The sequence below is a fragment of the Geotrypetes seraphini genome, chromosome 6 (assembly GCF_902459505.1).
Source record: "Geotrypetes seraphini chromosome 6, aGeoSer1.1, whole genome shotgun sequence".
In the NCBI taxonomy this organism is placed as follows: domain Eukaryota; kingdom Metazoa; phylum Chordata; class Amphibia; order Gymnophiona; family Dermophiidae; genus Geotrypetes; species Geotrypetes seraphini.
In genome coordinates, this window is record NC_047089.1 from 112299646 (window position 1) to 112317941 (window position 18296).

Here is an 18296-nt window from a genome sequence, read left to right on the forward strand (position 1 = left end):
GTCCATAAATGAAATTGCCTGCCATAAAGCCTCCATGTATATTTTTTCCAGCTTCTCTAGCACCCCAAATGTGATCTTAATCCCGCCAGAATCTCCTCTCGCCTTTGCTTCAGTGTGGGGAAACTTGCTGTTCTCCAGTCTCTCCAGCTCCTGATGATATTGGAGCTACCGACCCCCCTTCACTGAGGCTCCAAATCTCCTCCCGGGGCATCTAATCCTCCGACTTTCCCAACGCTGTACTACTTCCAGGTTTTGGTGGTGACTGCCTTTGCTCTGGGTTTTGCAACACCCGAGTCTGTAGGCTGAGTTCGCCCGACGAATTCGGGCTTGTCCCCGAAGTAGAAGCTGCTGATTCACCCAGTTGGGCAAAGGCTCCTTCAATTGTCTGCACCAGCCATTGTGGTGCCATTATCGATGCCGGAGGGTTGCCGCAAAGGGCTCCTTTCCTCTTACCCATGGTTAGGTAAGAGGAGTGCTGTTGTAACGCCAGCAGACCCAAAATGACGGAGCCTCTTTCTCAGGCGTCTGCTCCCGTCGCCATCTTAGTTCTCTCTCTAGCTTTCTCTGCTATACCTCTTAAGGTCTCGGTCTCAGGCAAGTCTCCTCTTCCCTCCCAGGTACGCTACCTAAGAAGCCTCCAACTGAGTTTCAGGCAATCCAGGCAACGAGTGTAGTCATGCCGGCCTCTATGAGACCTCCTTCCAAGCGTGCCTTCAAACATAGGGAATACTCATCTTCGAGGTCACCCTCAATGGAGCACACTGCTGCACCTTCTAGACCAGATCCATTGGTCTCGGTGCCTGTCTTCGAGTACATGCTGAAAGCCATATTGACCACGCAGATTACCTCGGTCTTGGCCCAGCTTGCTCCTGCCTCATCCCTGCTTACTGCGAGCCAGCCTGAGCATTCTATCAAGGCACCTCAAGACAAGCCTCGTCGGTCTTGACCATTGTCCTCCAGTGACTCCTCACCTCGTCCTTCCAGGTCCGAGTCTCCAGTTACTCACTCTGTTCGAGATGAGGTGAACAAGCCTTGTTCGAGGCCTCACTCATAGCACTCCTCGTCCTCGAGGCACTTTGCTTCAAAGAAGACTAAAGAGTCTCTTCAGAAGAGTTCAGAGTCTCCTGTGCCTCGATTGTCGAGGCCTATCGAGACATCTCCCAAGCCCAGGCATAGGTCTTGAACCCCGGAGCTTCCAACGCCTCGTGCTTCTCCACCTCGAGGCACATTCAGGCCCCAGATTCCTTCTTTGAGACCATCCATGAGGGATCCTCCTTCGCCTGCCTCTACAAGGCACGAGTCAAGGCTCTCAATTCCTCATACTCTTGGGACTTCTCCGTCGAGGCTTCTGAAACGTAAGCACTCTCTGACTCCGCCTATATCACACAGTGAAGCTTCGTCTGTGACTCTTACGTTGGATACAGACATGCCTTCTCAATACTCCATAGAGGCTTCTCCATCTTACTCAGCGGTTCCCAGGTCTCGCTCCACTTCGCCTCCTGAGGAGTCTTCGGCCTCAAAATCAACATCTTTTTCAAGATTCATTTTTGATATGAGTAAGGCTCTTCACATTGATCTTCAGTCTGAGTCTAAGTATACTCCTGAATACTTGGCCGAAACGGAGTTGCCTCATCACCAAAGGACACCATGAGACTTCCCATGAATCTTGTGTTGAAACAAACATTTCTCAGGAATCTTGAGACTCCTTATTCAATCCCGGCTATTTCCTCTAAAATGGAATCTCGTTACCATACGGTTCCTTGCAAGGGGTTTGAGAAGCCGCAATTGTCTCACTAATCCCTGATGGTGGAATCATCCCTTAACAAATCTAATCTCACCAAGGTCTGTGCTGCAGTACCTCCAGGTAGGGAGGGACACACCATGGATAAATTTGGATGTCGTCTTTATCAAAATTCCATGATGGCGAATAGAATCCTGAATTACAACTTCATTTTTACTTCTTACTTAAAGTACTGCATTAAAACTATGCCATACTTTTTTCCTGACTTTGCTGTACACCACCTACCTGCATTTCAACAACTTCAGCAGACCCTTTCACAAATTCATCTTTTCATGCTCCAAGCCACTTATGATGCTTTTGAGATGTCCTCTAGGGTAACTGCCTTTGTTGTAGCAATGCAACGTCTAGCTTGGCTACGCATTGTAGACATGGATCCCAACTTTCAGGACCGTCTAGCTAATTTACCTTGCCAAGGTAATGAGCTTTTTGATGATTCCATCGAGGCTGCTACCAAGCGTCTATCTGAACATGAGCGGTCATTTGCCTCTTTGGTTTGGCCTAAGGCTAAAACTCCAGCTGCTAAGCCTTACAAGCTGCCTCCACATCGTTACCCTCAAAAGTGTACTCCGGCTTTTTCCAGGCCTCAGCCTAGAAGACAACAACAGCAACAGTGTCAACAAAAACCTCAGACTTCTGCTGCAGCTAAGCCGGCACAGTCTTTTTGACAATCTAAGTCTGAGCATAACGTCCACCTGCATCCATCAGACTTCTCTTCTACCCAAAGGAGGTCGGCTCCATCACTTTTACCAACAGTGGGAGCAGATTACATCAGATCTCTGGGTTCTCACCATTATTCGGGAGGGTTACTCACTTGCCACCAGATCTCCCTCCAAGAGAGTTTCCATTCAGCATGTCGCAACTTCCCCTTCTTCTTCAGGAGGCTCAGGCTCTTCTTCGCCTTCGAGTTGTCGAGGAGGTTCCCTTGAATCAACAGGACAGGGGATTTTATTCCTGTTATTTTCTAGTCCCAAAGAAGGCATGGGATTTGTGGCCTATCCTGGACCTCAGAGCCCTCAACAAATTTCTTATCAAAGAAAAGTTTCGGATGCTCTCTCTTTCGACACTGGATCAAGGGGATTGATTATGCTCTCTAGATCTCAAAGAGGCTTACACTCGTATTCCAGTTTATCCAGCCTCTCGCAGATTCCTAAGATTTCGGGTGGGGAATCTTAGAAACATAGAAACAGATGGCAGATAAGGGCCACGGCCCATCCAGTCTGCCCACCCCAATAGCTCTCCCCTACCTTTCTCTGTGACAATCCCATTTTGCCTTAAAATCAGGCACCCTGCTGGCCTCAATTACCTGTAGTGGAAGACTATTCCAGCGATCAACCACCCTTTCAATACCAAGTTCTTCCTTTCGGACTCACCTCATCCACCAGGGTCTGGTGGTAGCTGCAGCCCTGCGGACGCAGGGTCTTCAAGTATTTCCATATATGGACTACTGGCTCATGAAAGCCTCTTCTCAACAGGAGGTTATTGTAGCGATCCAATGAACTATTACCTTTCTCCAAAGTCTAGGGTTTGAAATCAATTTTCCAAAGTTCCCAGTTAACATCCCTCCCAAACTCTACAGTTTATTGGAGCCATACTGTTCAACTCAGAGCATTCCTGTCTCAGCCACGTCAAGATGCTCTCCTTCGCCTTTGCCAACAAGTGTCTTATCCCAGGACAAGCAGGCAGGTATTCTCACTAATGGGTGACATGATCCAACGGAGCCCCGATGCGGACGCTTCTTTGAAGAAAAACTCGAAGTTTCGAGTCGCCCGCACCGCGCATGCGCGAGTGCCTTCCCGCCCAGCCCAGGGCGCATCTCCTCAGTTCTTACTTTTCCGCGGAGCCGAGAAGTCCGTCTTCGACTCTCTGCGCAAAGTTTTCTTCACTAGTGCCTTCTAAGTCCGCGATTTTGGTTTTATTTGATCTTAATTGCTGATTTTCGTCGTGTTTTATTGTTTTTTTTAAAAAAAATTTCTTCGTTCCGTTCGACCGGGCAGGCCATGTGGCCGCAGCCCCGCTGCTTCGATCTTGCGGCGGAGCTTTTTCGGCCTATGTCTCAGCCTATCACCGGTTTTAACAAGTGTGACAAGTGCCAGCGCGCGATTTCGTTAACGGACCCTTATTGACGCTGTGTTCGGTGTCTCGGGCCTGAACATCTCCCGAAATCGTGCCGGCCTTGCTCTACACTCACTGCACGTGCTTTCAAGCGCCATTGCGTTTTGTGGGAATCGCTGTTCATGGAGTCCTCGACGGAGCCGTTGACCACGAAGGGACCTTCGCCTTCGACATCATCCACAACTCCACAGCCTACCACCTCTGCGGCGCCGAGTCTCATCAAGCCCTCCTCGTTCGTCCCGGCTCAGACTCCGGTGCCTGCTGCGATGCCTTCCTCAACCTCCTCAGGTCAGGTAGCTCAGCAGCCCATTCCCCCAGTAGTGTTAAAAGTGTCCAAGGCCTGGAAGTCCAAGCACTCACACACTGCTCCGAGGGAGCGTGAGGCCCGCGCAGGTGGTCCCATTTCAGATGCAGATCCATCCTTGCCGGCCTTGTTCCAGACCATGCTACAGAAGCAATTCATCGAGCTCTTTACCACGATGGGTTCTCAGCTTCTTTCCCAAATCCAGCCTGGGCACGTGGAGGCCTCCCGCAAGGTCGAGCCCTCTCCAGTGCCTCAGCGGGGAATACACTCTGAAAAGGGAGCAGAGTCTCTGCGAGTGTCTGGTCTGGCAACAATGCATGCATCGCAAGGAGCAGAGTCTTTGCCCATGCCTCCATTGGAACCGATGCACTCGATGCAAGGAGCAAAGTTTTTGTGAGTGCCTCCGTTGGAACCGATCACCCCGACGGGGTTCGAGCCTTTATGGCAACCACCCCTGCTTCGATCGACCGCTTCCAGCCCCATCCTCTACCTGGGAGCCTCAGCAAAGACCTACTCGCCTAGCCCATCGAGGCCGACCTCTCGACACAGCCCGCATCACGCCTCGCCGCATCGGAAGCAAGCATACCTGGAGTATTCACCACCGACCACTACTTCTCCACCGATACCAGAGCTCGAGGACACAATGGGATCTCTCTCATCGTCTCGATCCCTGTCCCAAATGGATCCGGAGGCCTCAACCTCTTCGAGCCCGTCTCTAGGCCCTGCAACGGCCGACCAACTGTCCTTCTCCTTGTTCCTTCGGCAGAGAGCTGATGACATGGACATCCCCCTGGATACGGGGTACAAATTCTCAAAAGAATACCTGGAGACTATGCGCCTCCCTCAACCACCGGTGGAGTCCCTAAAGCTTCCCTTACACAAGCTATTGGACCAGACCTTCGCACGGTGCCTTGAGACACCTTATTCGATCCCCGCGGTGCCGGGTAAGTTGGATACCAGATACCGCACTGTTCACTGTAAAGGGTTTGATGGCTCTCAGCTCTCCCACCAATCCCTGTTAGAGGAGTCCTCACTGAAGCGGTCCCATCCCTCCCAGGTCTACGCCTCCATCCCACCTGGTAGAGAGGGAAAGACCATAAACCGGTTCGGCAGGAGAGTCTACCAGAACTCCATGATGGCCTCGAGAGTCCTGAATTACAACTTCCACTTCACAACATATTTGGAGTTCCTTTTGTCCGTACTCCAGAAGTTCACGCCCTACGTGGATACTAGGGCACAATTTGAGTATCAGGAGGCGCTAGCTTCATTATCCCAGCTCCAGGTGCAGCTTATGCAGTCCTCCGATGCCTTCGAGCTTGTGGCTCGGGCCACAGCATGTTCGGTGGCTATGCGCCGGCTGGCGTGGTTGAGGACAATCGACATGGACCCTAACCTTCAGGACAGGCTTGCCAAAGTTCCATGCGCTGGCACTGACCTCTTTGATGAGTCCATCAAGGTGGTAACCAAGAAGCTCTCGGACCATGAGAAGTCATTCCAGTCCATTCTGCGTCCGAAGCCCAAGCCTGCTCCTCCTCGTCAATCACGCCCGCTGCTGATCTACCAGCGGCGTTACCCCCCCCCCCCCCCCGAAACAGGCTCCCCCCATCCGGCAGCCTGTGAAGAGACAGCACCCGCAGAAACATCAGCAAAAGCTTCAACCATCTGCTGTTCCTAAGGCTCCTCAGCCCTTTTGACTGTCTCAAAGAGAGCATAACCTCTGTCGTTCTACCTCTTTCAGCAACTCCACCTATCGGAGGTCGTATCCACCATTTTTTCCATCGATGGACGACTATCACCACCAACCTCTGGGTCCTCTCCATCGTCAAGGAGGGATACTCCCTTCAATTCCACCAGGTTCCTCCGGAACATCCTCCAAGAGAGTATCCTTCCAACTTGACGCAGACCATCCTTCTTCTTCAAGAAGCCCAAGCCTTGCTGCAGCTCAGGGCTATCGAACTGGTCCCTCGGGACCAACAGAACAAGGGATTTTATTCCCGGTACTTCCTTGTGCCGAAGAAGACGGGCGATCTGCAGCCCATTTTGGACCTCAGGATGCTCAATAAGTTTCTGGTCAAAGAAAAGTTCCGCATGTTGACCTTGGCATCACTGTATCCCCCTCATCGAGCAGAATGACTGGTTATGCTTTCTGGATCTGAAGGAGGCCTACACCCACATTCCCATTCATCCGGCCTCACGCCAATTCCTCAGATTCCGGGTGGGACATCTTCATCTTCAATACCGAGTGCTTCCCTACTGCCTGGCCTCATCCCCCAGAGTCTTCACCAAGTGCCTGGTAGTGGTAGCCGCAGCACTCAGGAACCACGGCCTCCAGGTGTTCCCTTAACTGGACAACTGGCTCATCAAGGATCCTACGTTTCAGGGAGTCGCCCTTGCGACCCAGAAGACAATTTGGTTACTACAACATCTGGGATTCAAAATAAACTTCCCAAAATCCCACTTATAGCCCTACCAGTCTCTTCCCTTCATCGGGGTGATCCTGGATACTACCCAACTCCGAGCGTTCCTCCCTCCCCCACACATGGAGGCTCTTCTTCACCTCTGCCATTCAGTATCCTCTCACCCTTCCATCTCGGCGAGACAGATGATGGTCCTGCTGGGCCACATGGCCTTTACAGTGCATGTGACGCCATTTGCCAGACCACCTCAGGACGCCTCAGTGTACCTTGGCATCTCAGTGGTCCCAGACATCCGACCCTCTGTCTCAACACAACCAGGTCACTCTTGCTCTGCAACAGTCTCTTCGTTGTGGATGCTATCCTCCAATCTCTCCAGAGGCTTGTTGTTCCAAACCCCCTGCCATCAGAAAGTCCTCACGACCGACTCGTCAACCTATGCTTGGGGGACTCATCTGGACGCCTCCGCACCCAGGGTCAATGGACCAGCACGGACCGCCAATGCCACATCAATCTCCTGGAACTCAGGGCGATCTTCAACGCTCTCCAGACCTTTCAACATCTCCTTCGTGACCAGGTGGTCCTCATTCGCACAGACAACCAGGTCGCCATGTACTATGTGAACAAGCAGGCAGGCACGGGATCGGCCTCCCTCTGCCAGGAAGCTCTGAAAGTGTGGGAATGGGCGATTCGCAACAGCACCTTCCTCAGAGCGGTCTACATTCAGGGGCGGACAATGCCTTAGCAGACAGCTTGAGCCATCTTCTACAACTTCACGAGTGGACCCTCAACTCCACGCCCCTTCATCACATCTTCTCCCTGTGGGGAACACCTCAGATAGACCTCTTTGCAGCCCCCCACAACTTCAAACTGCCTTACTTCTGCTCCAGGATCTACACCCCTCAGCACCTCGAGGCAGATGCATTCCTCATGGACTGGACAAATCGCTTTCTATATGCATTTCCTCCATTTCCTCTCATCCAAAAGACTCTGGTCAAGCTGAAGTCAGACCATGCCACCATGATCCTGATTGCTCCACGGTGGCCCAGACATCCTTGGAGTACTACTTCAACTCAGCAGCAGGGAGCCATACCCTCTACCAGTTTTTCCATCTCTGCTTACACAGCATCAGGGATCACCCCAACCTGCTGTCTCTACACCTGACAGCTTGGTTCCTCTCAACGTAGCCCCTCTACAGTTCTCCCAACCTGTGAGGGATGTCTTGGAAGCTTCAAGGAAGCCTGCTACCAGACAATGCTACCACCAAAAATGGACTAGATTCTCTGGTGTGTCTCTCAGCGTCAGGAGCCTCAACATTCCTCCTTGCCTTCAGTTTTAGACTTCCTTTTGCACCTGTCTCAGTCTGGCCTCAAGTCTTCCTCCATACGAGTCCACCTCAATGCAATCGCTGCTTTCCATCAGCCTCTACAAGGGAAAGCTGTCTGCTCATCCTATGGTTTCCAGATTCATGAAAGGACTTTTCCATGTCAATCCTCCACTCAAACCGCCTCCAGTGGTTTGGGACCTCAATGTTGTCCTTTCACAGCTTATGAAACCTCCATTTGAACCTCTTCACAAGGCTCACCTGAAGTATCTCACTTGGAAAGTGGTGTTTCTCATTGGCCTCACTTCCGCTTGATGGGTCAGTGAGCTCCAAGCCTTGGTCGCGGACCCACCTTTTACAGTCTTCCATCATGACAAGGTGGTCCTCTGCACCCATCCAAAATTTCTCCTGAAAGTCGTCTCGGAATTTCATCTTAACCAATCCATCGTTCTGCCAGTGTTCTTTCCGAAGCCACACTCACTCTGGAGAATCTGCTCTTCATACTCTGGACTGTAAGCATGCTTTGGCTTTCTACCAAACCTCACAGAACTGCTCCTCAACTTTTCATCTCCTTCGATCCGAACATGTTGGGATGCCCCGTGTCCAAGCGCACCATCTCCAATTGGATGGTGGCTTGCATCTCATTCTGATCGCAGGAGGATAGCGAGGAACTCCAGAGCGACTTGTATCAGTTAGAGAAATGGGCAGAGCAATGGCAGATGAAGTTCAACGTGGAGAAATGCAAAGTAATGCATTTAGGTAGTAAGAATAAGGAACACGAGTATAGAATGTCAGGCGCAACTCTGGGTAAGAGCGAACAAGAAAAGGACCTGGGTGTACTGATAGATAGGACCCTGAAGCCATCGGCACAATGCACAGCAGCGGCAAAGAAAGCAAACAGAATGTTAGGCATGATAAAGAAAGGAATCACGAGTAGATCGAAGGAAGTCATAATGCCGCTTTATAGAGCAATGGTCAGACCACACTTGGAATATTGTGTCCAACATTGGTCTCCCAACCTAAAGAAGGATATAAAACTGCTGGAGAGGGTGCAGAGACGAGCAACGAAGCTAATAAGAGGTATGGAGAACTTGGAATATGAGGAACGACTCAAGAAACTGGGACTGTTCTCCCTTGAGAAGAGGAGGCTGCGAGGGGACATGATCGAGACATTCAAAATACTGAAAGGCATCGATAAAATAGAGCAGGAAAATAAATTATTTACATTGTCCAACGTGACACGGACAAGAGGACATGGTTTGAAACTAAGGGGGGACAAGTCCAGGACAAATATCAGGAAGTTCTGCTTCACGCAGCGAGTGGTAGACGCCTGGAATGCTCTCCCAAAGGAGGTTATTAAGGAATCCACTGTGCTAGGATTCAAAGGCAAATTAGATGCACATTTCCTTATGAGAGGCATAGAGGGATATGGGTGACTAAAACTACATCAGGTGTATACCTGACTGGGCCTCCGCGTGTGCGGATCGCCGGACTCGATGGACCATGGGTCTGATCCGGAGATGGCAGTTCTTATGTTCTTATGCTATGCCCAGGCTGGATTGCCCCTTCACAAAAAAAATCACAGCCCATAAGGTCAGAGCTATGGCAGCTTCTGTAGCTTTCCTCAGAGTGACACCGATTGAGGAGATTTGTAAATGTGCCACGTGGTCCTCGGTTCATACATTCACTTCTCACTGTTGTCTAGATACTTTCTCCAGACGGGATGGACAGTTTGGCCAAACAGTATTACAAAATTTATTCTCCTAAGTTGCCAACTCTCCCACCATCCCACTATGGTAAGCTTGGAGGTCACCCATTAGTGAGAATACCTGCCTGCTTGTCCTGGGATAAAGCAATGTTACTTTCCGTAACAGTTGTTATCCAAGGACAGCAGGCAGCAATTCTCACGTCCCTCCCACCTTCCCTGGGTTGGCTTCTCTGCTAGCTATCTGAACTGAGGAGATGTGCCCTGGTCTGGGCGGGAAGGCATTTCCTTGTGCGGGCGACTCGAAACTTTGAGTTTTTCTTCAAAGAAGCGTCTGCATCGGGGCTCCGTTGGATCACGTCACCCATTAGTGAGAATAGCTGCCTGCTGTCCCTGGATAACAGCTGTTATGGTAAGTAACATTGCTTTCTCTCACTTCAATCTCAGCGAGACAAATGATGATTCTTCTCGGTCACATGGCTTCTACAGACTTCACCTCAGAATTCCTCAGTTGTCCCTGGCTTCTCAGTGTCAGCAAGCTTGCGACCCTCTCTCTCAACATATTACAATAACTCCTTCGTTGAGACAGTCTCTCCACTGGTGGATGCTCTCTTCCAATCTTTCCAGAGGTTTGCTATTCCACATGCCCCCTTATCAGAAGATTCTCATGACAGATTCTTCAACCTACGCTTGGGGGTCCATCTCGATGGTCTCCGTACTCGTGGCCATTGGTCCAGCATGGATCGTCTGTGTCACATCAGTCTGTTGGAAATCAGAGCAATCTTCAATGCTCTCAAAGCTTTTCAGCATCTTCACGACCAGTTAGTCCTCATTCGCACAGACAACCAGGTCGCCATGTACTATGTCAACATGCAGGGAGGCACACGATCTCTCCCTCTTTGTCAGGTAGCTCTGCAGCTTTGGAATTGGGCAATCCTTCACAACATCTTCCTCAGAGCTGTCTACATCCAAGGACAGCAAAACTGTCTGGCGGACAAATTGAATCGTCTTCTACAACCTCACGAATGGACACACAATTCCTTGCATCTACATCAAGTGTTTGCTCAATGGGGAACTCCTCAGATAGACCTCTTCGCGTCTCCCTACAACAACAAGCTGCCTCAGTTTTGCTCCAGGATATACTCTCTTTTTCGACTCGAGGCAGATGCTTTCCTTCTGGAATCAGTTTCTCTATGCATTCCCTCCATTCCCTCTGATTCTCAAGACTCTTGTCAAACTCAAGAAGGAGCGTGCCATCATGATTTTGATAGCTGCTCGGTGACCCAGACAAATGTGGTTATCCCTTCTACTTCAACTCAGCACCAGGGAGCCTCTGCTTCTACCAGTATTTCCTCCTCTGCTTACACAGAGTCAAGGATCTCTGTTTCATCCCAATCTGCATTCTCTACACTTAACAGCTTGGTACCTCTCAACCTAACTGCCACTCTACAGTTCTCTCAATCTGTACAGGACATTTTAGAGGCTTCCAGGAAACTGGCAACTCGGCAGTGTTACACCCAGAAATGGACTAGATTCTCTGCTTGGTGTACTATTCATCACAAGGAGCCGCAATCTACCTCCTTGTCTTCTGTTTTGGATTACTTGCTCCGCTTATCTCAATCAGACCTCCAATCCACTTCAATTTGAATCCATCTAAGTGCTATTGCTGCTTTCCATCAGCCTGTTGAAGGGAAACCCCTTTCTGCTCATCCTGTGGTTTCCACGTTTATGAAAGGACTTTTCAATGTGAAACCACCGCTCAAACCACCTCCAGTGGTTTGGGATCTCAATGTAGTCCTAGCTCAATTGATGAAGCCTCCTTTTGAACCAATGCATACGGCTCATCTGAAATATCTCACTTGGAAAGTGGTGTTTCTCATTGCCCTCACATCTGCTTGAGAGTCAGTGAGCTGCAATCTTTAGTTGCTGATCCACCTTTCACAGTTTTCCATCATGACAATGTAGTCCCCTGTACTCATCCCCAAAATTTTTACCTAAAGTGGTCTCAGAATTTCATCTCAATCAATCCATTGTTCTTCCAGTGTTTTTTCCAAAGCCTCATTCTCCTCTTGGAGAAATAGCGCTTCATACTCTGGACTATAAACATGCTTTAGCCTTCTACTTGCAATGCACTCAACCTCACAGATCTGTTCCTCAACTTTTCATCTCCTTCGATCCAAATAAGTTGGGGCATCCTGTTTCCAAATGTACCATCTCCAACTGGATGGTTGCTTGCATCTCTTTCTGCTATGCTCAGGCTGGTCTCCCTCTGCAGGGTCGAGTCACGGGCCATAAAGTTAGAGCGTTGGCAGTGTCTGTAGCTTTCTTCAGATCAACTCTTATTGAGGAAATCTGCAAGGCTGCCACTTGGTCCTCGGTTCATACTTTCACCTCTCATTATTGTCTGGATTCTTTCTCCAGACAGGACGGCCATTTTGGCCAGTCAGTTTTACAACATTTATTCTTCTAAATTGCCAATTCTCCCACATGTTGAGAATATGCTGCTTGCTTGTCCTGGGATAAAGCACAGTTACTTACCATAAAACTTGTTATCTAGGGACAGTAGGAAGATATTCTCACAACCCACCCACCTCCCCTGGTTGGCTTCTTAGCTATCTATCTGAACTGAGGTACCTCAGAGGAGACGCACGACCTACGTTTTGCGGGAAGGCACTCGTGCATGCGCGGTGCAGCACTCACGAACTCTTTGAAAGTTCTACAAGCAAGTCTGATTGCGTGGCTGTTCACTATGGGGCTCCATGGATGACATGTTGAGAATATCTGCCTGCTGTCCCTGGATAACAACTGTTACAGTAAGTAACTGTGCTTTATGTGGAATCTTGGCTGTGCTGCCTGTCACATGGTATTATCCAGCTTCAGAAATAGCTTAGAATGACCAAGCAACTGTATATACATAATTCTGTATAACTGGCTAAATAAGTTTATCTAGCTTCGTAGACTGCCCTAAATGCTTTACTTCACAAATGGACAAAAAAGTTTCTGTTTCACAAGAAGTTTAATTTTTACAGATATGGTAACAAGCCAGGCAGGACAGAAATGGATCTCTGCAGCACCAGGTTTTCAATAATTTTTTTCAATTAAGGTATGCAAAGCCTTTCTCAAATATAGGTCCTTTACTTCAAGATTATTTGGAGGATTCTGGTATCCCTAGATTAACATCTGATCAATTGGCTGTTCTTAATGCTCCCTTAGTTGCTAAAGAGTTGCACTTGGTGATGGTCGTTATGAAATTCATCATATCCCTGATGGCTTCACTCCCAAGTTTTACAAATTATTTCTACCTCAGTGATACCCCTTTGCTATCACATGAGGGTAATATCTACAGAAGTTTTTCCTCAGGGGTCACTCTCAGCTTTAAAAACTTTTATTCCAAAATCAGGCAAGAATTTGATGGTGCCTGAATCTTACAGGCCCATTTCTCTGTTAAATGTCAATTTAAAAATCATTTCCTGTGTCTTGATAGATCGCTTAGCGATTATACCTAAATTTAATCTGACCTGAGCACGTGGGCTTTGTTAAAGGTCGTCAGTCTGTTGTGAACATGCAGCAAGTACTCCTTTCTGTTGCTCAGTGTTGGCTGCAATCTATCCCAGCAGGCTTGGTGAGTCTCGATGCTGAGAACGCGTTTGATAAGGTGTGCTGGGATTATCATAGCAACTTGTTATTGTTTATAGGTTTTACTGGCTGGTTTTGGCAAGCCTTTCAGACTTTGTATGCTTCTCCTACATCAGCTGTACTTGTCAATGGTCAGACGTCTGCAACCTTTCCAATTAAACTGGGTATGCATCACAGCTGTCCCTTATATCCTCTTTTATTCTTATTGTATTTGGAACCCTTGTTCTGAACCCTTATATCATATCCAGATGTTGCCGGAGTGGGCTTGGATGAACAGGTAGTAAAAGTCTTGGCTTTGCAGATGATATCTTATTAGTATTGTGTAGGGTGCAGCCTTCTCTGACAGATATGTTAGGAGAGTTAGATAAATTCACTTATTTCAGATTTCAACTAAATAAGCAAAAATCTTTAGTTTTCCTGTTAAATCCTAAGATCCCTGATTTAAAAAAAAAAAAAAAAAAAATCAAAAAATCCCTACTCAACGGATGGGGGGATTTTCCTCTAATATGGGCTGTGGATACCATTTAATATGTAGGAGTGTTGATTCCAGGGACTTATCTAAGTTATATTCCCTTAATATGACTGTACAGTTGCAGGTGATGGAGCATAAACTGTCTATTTGTCCTTGATGGGTAGAATTGCTCTATTTAACATGTTACTACTTCCTTACTGGTTATATTTATTCCAAATGCTGACTCTTGCCATTTCTGTAGCCACACATAAGACTATCATCTGTATATTAAATAGATTCTTGTGGAATGGTAAAAAAGCCCATGTTATCTTAGCCCTCAGGATAAAGGATGGTTAGGACTATTAAACATTCATTTGTTTGAAATGGTATGTCAGTTTTGTCACCTTAATGATTAGTTTAGAGACATTTCTCAATTTTCATTTACTCCAGTAGAGACTCAGTTTCTCTCTCTTTATTATTTCAGTATGCTGCTTCATACTCCTGGTTTTTGCGCTCTTGACTACATGCATTTGCAGTATACCCTCCTAATTGATAAATTTGAAAATGGTTATGTTTTTTGTTGAGGCTTTGATCAGATGTTTCTCCACTTAGGAGCTGGGTTTGTAAAGAGGAAGGTTTTCTAGGCCTTCCTGAAGTTCTGGAGACTGTTTAAAGATCTGACAGATGGGGGGATGATGTGCCATAATCTGGGTATGAAATGGGAATAAGAGCATTTCCGGGCTGTTTCAGATGTGAATGAGCGTCCGGGTGGAATGGCTAGCCGGTTTTCTGCTTGGGATCTCAGTGATCAGTTAGGGACATAAATTTGTAGTTTTGATGCTATGTAGCTTGGTGTCATCTTGTGGAATGTCTTGAAAGCTAAAACCAGGGCTTTAAAGACACATCATTTTCAGATAGGCAGCCAGTACATGGATCTTAGTGCAGGGGTGATGTGGTCGTGGAAGCTCAGGTTTTTCAGGAGTCGGATTGCAGCGTTTTGCACGCCTTGGAGACAGGAGATGTTTTTTGCGGGTAAGCAGTAATCTAAGCAGGATAACACAAACACATATAGTAGCTTGGCAAAATCATTCTCTGAAAAGTAAGCACGGATGCACTTTAGCTGGCATAGGTAATAGAAACATGAAGACACTAATTTTGATACATGATCTGAGAGCGACAGGTTTGAGTCAAGAATCACTCCCAGGCTGCGAACGATGTCTTTGGCTGTAAGGGTGTCATTTCCCCATGAGAGGGATGGGCAGGGGTATGTGCAGGAATCCTTATGTATCCGGAGAAGTTTGGTTTTTGAAGTGTTGAGATGTAGCTTGTTTGCGGTCGTCCAGTTCTTTATTTCAGTTAGGCAGCAATGAAGTTTTTTTGATTTGTGTGTCTCGATGTTGACCTAGGGGGAGGTAGAGCTGTATGTCTTCTGCATAAGAGTGGATTTTGATTTGATATTTTTCTGCGATGTCGAGTTCTGGTTTGACGTACAGGTTGAAGAGGAGTGGGGATTGCAATGCACCCTGGAGTACTCCGTAGCGCAGAGGTTTTGATTCTGGTAAGGAGGGTTCTAGTAGTACTTTCTGAAATCTTTCTTTTAAGAAGGAGGAGAACCATGCCAGTGCGACATCACGGATTCTGATGGAGTGTAGTCTGGATAGGAGAAGTGAGTGATCGATAGTATTGAAGACAGCATTCAGGTGTAATACTACCAACAATGCATCTTTACCCCCATTGAGGATTTTCCAGCTGTCAACTACGATGTCTAGAAGCACCGTTTCTGTGCTGTGGTGCTTCCTGAATCCTGATTGGAAATTGGAGAGGATGGTGTTTGTTTCCATGAAGTCTCGTAGTTGTGCGAATACTATCCTGAATCCTGATTGGAAATTGGGATGGAGGGTGGAGTTTGTTTCTATGAAGTCTCCCAGTTGTGTGAGTACTATGGCATAGAAGTTCAAGACACAAAAAAACCTATTTCAGTTACTAAAAGAACTCACAGACACTAAACCCTACCTAGCCAATAACGACACTCCACCCCCTTCATCCACCCTTCTATCTGAATACTTTAGAAATAAAATTACAACAGCCAGGACAACTTTCCAAGGAACCACAATCCATCTAGATGAGATCTCAATGCATCCACAGAAAATGAATCAGCTGCAGCAGACAGAACCTGGTCTGACTTCACCACAATACAATGGTTCGACCTAAACAGACTCTACAAAAAATGCAGCCATGCAGCCTGCGACCTCAACCATTGCCCTCCATACCTGTTAAAAGCCTCTAGCCCAAAATTCCACACTCTCCTCATACAATGGATACAATCCCTGCTCACAGATGGCCTTTTCCCACAAGACCTCAATGAAATCATCATCATCCTGATCATAAAAGACCCAAAAGTAGCAACAGATCAACCTTCCAACTACAGACCCATAGCCTCAGTAACATTATATGTCAAGCTAATGGAGGGCCTTGTAGCCAAACATCTCACCAACTACCTAGAAAACCACAACTTACTCCATCCTACACAGTGTGGTTTCAGAACCAACTACAGTACAGAGACACTACTAGGTTCCCTCAAGGACACAGCTAGACAACACCTTAGCACAGGCAAAAAAATAAGAACATAAGAAGTTGCCTCCGCTGTGGTCATGCGAAATTTAAGGCAAATCTGAAAATTCTTAGACAGAAAACAATTCCAGCTCATGGTCCAATCCCTAGTCCTAAGACTTCTAGATTACTGCAAACATCCTCTATCTTCCCTGCCCCGCAATCATGATAAAACAACTACAAACAGCCTTGAGACTGATCTATTCGATGAAGAAATACGACCATATCACCGCCGCCTACCTCAACTTACACTGGCTCCCAATACAAGCAAGAATATTATTCAAATTTTACTGTCTACTATTTAAAGCCTTGAATGGAGACAGCCCAGCTTATGTAAACAACCGCCTTATCCGAACTACCACAACCAGGCAAAAGAGAACCCAGACACCATTCATGCACTCTCCAATCAGGGGCGTCAAATGCAAAAAAATGTCCTACTGGCCACGCAGGCAGCAAAACTAGATTGCCAACTATCCAATCTACTAACCACGACTCCAGACTACAAAACTTTCAGAAAATAAATAAATAACCCTGCTATTCAAGAAATCCATCAAAACAAATTAACACCGCAGGAAGCACTTCAGTCCCCTGAAGTAACCCATTCAATTCTGTAATTCTTCTGGAAATGTCCAGATAACCTCTTATGTAATCCGCCTTGAACCGTAAGGTAATGGCGGAATAAAAGTCACAAATGTAATGTACTTTTGAGACAAATGGTAGGTTTGAGACTAGTCTATAGCTGCTTGGATTGTCCGGATCCATGGTAGGTTTTTTCAGGAGTGGTCTTACTAAGGCAGCTTTCCAGCTCTGAGGTATTGATTGTAGGGACTCGTTAATTAGAAGTAAAATGGAGTTCAGGAATAATTCATTGGTAGATGGGCATGGGTCCAAGATTGAGGTTGTGGGGTGTAGGGAGACTTTTGTACCTTTTAAGCTCATCAATGGATACTGGTTTGAAGCCACTTTGAGTTTCTGACTTGCATGGGTTGTTGTGTTGCGTAGTTTTTGGGATGTTTGGCTGGGCTTTGGCTTATAAGTCTAGGGTTTTCTCGTATTTTGGATATCTTGTCATGGAAGAAGTTTGAGAGGGATTCACTGTCTAAGCTTGGTTTTTTGTTGTGGTGTGATCCTTCGGAGGAGGAAAACAAGTTTTTGCACAGTGAAAAGATAGCTTTTGATCTGCTTGGGATCTTGGATATTAGGTTTGTGAAATGTGCCTTTTTTGTTTTGAGTGTCGCTAGTTTGTATTCTTTCAAGAGGGTTTTCCAGGTAGCTTTATCTTCAGTGCTGTTTGTTTTGCACCAGGTTTTTTCAGCTTTCCTGACTCTCCGTTTTTGTTCTTTCAGGTTTTCTGTCTTCCCGCTCAAGATATTTTTGGCTACTGGCAGTAACAACACTTTGTGTTAACCTTCCTCCAGATTCTTTGTTAACTTTAACTTCAGATTCTGTGTTAACCTTACCCCAGATTCTTGTGTTAATCTTAACTTCAGAGTCTTTGGAACTGTTGAAAGAAGCTCTCTGTTTAGATGCTGAACAGAACATTCCATTACACTTCCATCAAAAGTTATTGCAAGAAACTTTCCTAGATTATGATTATTCTAACCTTAGCAGTGGAGTGGACGCAGGACCTAGGAGTTGAAATTTTGACAGAGACTATACAAATCTATTTAAAAGAAATACAGTAAAACATTGGATTTCAAGTAACTTGGTTTACAAGTGTTTTGCAAGCCCCAAAACATTTTAATAAATTTTAACTTGATATACAAGCAATGTCTTACAATACAAGCACATACAGTATACTCATATCACAACTGAGCCGATTGTTCTTCCCTCTCTGATGCTGCAGGAGTGTAGTGACTGTTCTAAATGAGCGAGATCTTGCAATACAAATACATATAGTATTTAGTATTAAAGTTTTTGGGTTCTGAACGAATCGTCT

General features: G+C 46.8%; 1 protein-coding gene across 1 annotated transcript in view; it reads left to right on the plus strand.

The window, feature by feature from the left end:
* HERC2 (HECT and RLD domain containing E3 ubiquitin protein ligase 2) overlaps positions 1-18296 on the plus strand; it is a 3346202-nt gene that overhangs the window by 1025100 nt on the left and 2302806 nt on the right. The window lies entirely within an intron of this gene.